Source organism: Telopea speciosissima, chromosome 11 (genome assembly GCF_018873765.1).
Source record: "Telopea speciosissima isolate NSW1024214 ecotype Mountain lineage chromosome 11, Tspe_v1, whole genome shotgun sequence".
Taxonomy (NCBI): Eukaryota; Viridiplantae; Streptophyta; class Magnoliopsida; order Proteales; family Proteaceae; genus Telopea; species Telopea speciosissima.
The window spans coordinates 55,924,750-55,927,486 of NC_057926.1; positions in this window are offsets into that span (position 1 = coordinate 55,924,750).

The window sequence follows — 2,737 nt, forward strand, 5'->3', positions numbered from 1 at the left end:
TCAAACTTATGGGGGCAAGTGATGTTAGAGCAAGACAAGAAGACTTGAGAAGAGAAAACCAGAGAATAAGCATGGAGGGGTCAAATCTGTCCCCACCTGTCCCCATGTGGGTAGCTGATCTGGATTTGAGAATAGGAGTGTGGGCATGGTAAATGTCATCCTCATAGTATGTGTTTTTGAATGCCATTCTTTATATTATGATCATAGTGACTTGACCTCAAAAGCCTCTTAGTTTACCCCAAAAAATAAAACTCAAGCTTGTTCCAATACAAATTATGATAAACAAACAAAACAAAAGAAGATTAGAGGATAAATTGAAAAACTACCGGTTTTGATTCAAAACAATTTTTATCAAAAGAACCATGTTTCAACTTTCAACTAAAAGTGAAAAACAATAATAATTAAAAAGGGAAAGGGTTCTTATTTTTTTTTGATAAATAAAAAAAGGAAAGGGTTCTATGAACCTAAGGTGTATCCTATGCCTACTCACATAAATATTTTTTTATTCATTTATAATATTCTTGTCATAATGTATACAACTTTACCCTCGTTTCATGAAAAGGTTATTTTCTGATTCAAACTTACAATCACTAGGTCACAATGAAACAACCTTACCATTGCAAGAAAATAAAAACTACTAAATCTAAACCAATGAATCACAAAAAACGTTAAAAACTTTCCAATTTTTTTTTTTGTCTACTTCGAAGAGGGCATTAGTGGGGACCAAACCAAAAACAAGGATGGTTTTGTTTTTTAAGTTTGACAGTTTGGTAATACTGATTTTTAGAACTATAGTTCACATTAATCCCAGATGAATAATAATATAAAGTGGAGAGAGTTATGTCCAAATCATATGGGATTAATTTAATCATTTTAGATTATTCTAAGACTTGCATAATCTCATAATGGGAAAAAGTTTGTGGAGTTCATCATTCGTCCCTCTTTTTCTCTCTCGAATCCGAACAACTTTATTATAAAGAGATCTCGTAATCTTACTATTTTTTTTATATTATTATAATATATATTTTCTTTCTAATGGGAATAAATATAGACATTTGACATATATTCTTGAACATACATAAGACAAGAATGACGTTTGATAATGACATAATGATAAGTCACTTTCGTTTACTTAAAAAAAAATGATAAGTCACTTTCAAAAGGACCAGAATTGGGAATCGTCTCTTTAATAAACGGGGCAGTATTGAGATCTGATTTTAATATCGACTAATAAATGAGACGAGATGGTTCTGGGATGGGATACCCAATGGTACCAATATCGAAATACCGGTTAGAAATGAAACTATGAATACCCTTTCAAATGGTATATTTCATGTTCTTATGTCGAAGTTTTATGACTACAGCTTAATGTATTTTAGTGATATTTTCTCTTATAGAGGTTTCAACTAATGAAACTTCAGTTCTATTTCTATAAACTTGTTTTGTGATGACATTAAAACCATACATGAGCTTGTTTATTTCGTCCTCATTAAATCGTAGATATTGTTTTGAGAAGCTTATGTATAATCTTAGGGAGGAGTTTAAACTTTGAAGAAGTAAATCCATGAAATTTATCTTGGTTTTGTATTCTAAGTTGCTTTTTAATAATAAAATCATCTCGAACCATTAAAGTTCTTCTCCCTTTCTTAACGAGCTTAGAATCATTTAGGAATTGGTACCATCTCATCTCGTTAATAATCAACACTGAGACCTAAGTTTGGTCCAGTTTATTTATTTATTTATTGATGGGAAAACAAAAGTGATAGGATTAAGAAAAGGAAACATATACATATATAATGTTTGGTTTGTGTGTATTAGCAATACAACCAGGATCTCCTTTTTTATCAAACGAGATATCATGAGCTATGTTAGTAATGTATATTAAGTCTCTAACTAAATACCAAGGCCAAGGAGCAGTTGGAGAGGGAAGAACATTGGTGATCATTTGGTTTGAGCACCACACTTCTTCAATCTTCAACCCTATGCTGTTAGCATGATAATACCAAAAACCTCTAGTTCCAAAACGGTAGTAGCTGTTATATATCCTGCAACAATAATCAAAAACCTGCCATCTAGCAAAATAAAATATGACCATTCTACCACACTTACTCTCGGACTCTGGAAACCTGCACAGATTAAAATAGGAGTTTTGAGTTTTGGTAAAGAAGGTAGAACCGGGGACTCGGGGAGGGGATAAGATACCAGCCAAGAGACTCGAACTCGAGACCTCTTGGTGAGCATGGGCATGAAGCGCACCACGGCTCACCAACTGAGCTAAGCAATTGTTGATAGGTGGGGATAATTTTTAATTTTATGTCAGCAATCCAACGATTAACTTGCATGACAATTGACAACCCAAGTAGGTTTGGTCCTGTTTATTGAAGGGGACAAATTGACACCTTTACTTAATAATTTTTATGCAAAATAACGGCCCAAAACTTAGTGCAGTTTTTTGTAGGAATTTAATAAGTTTGTGAAGGGTAATCTTGTCACCTAAAAGAAGTGCAGTTCTCCCCTTCTTTATAAACCGTATCTAAATAATAAAAGAGCTTCAAACCTCAGTTTGACACTTTGACCGTCGTACTCTCTCTCTCTCCCCAAACATTTTTCAGTTTCATTTTCTCTAATTTCTTCGCCTTTTCGCTGCTGTTGTAAAGCAGAGAGTCACAGGTTTCTCGCGCTCGCGCCACCAGAGACAGATTTAGAGTTTCATCAGTAAAAGAAATTACAGATGAGA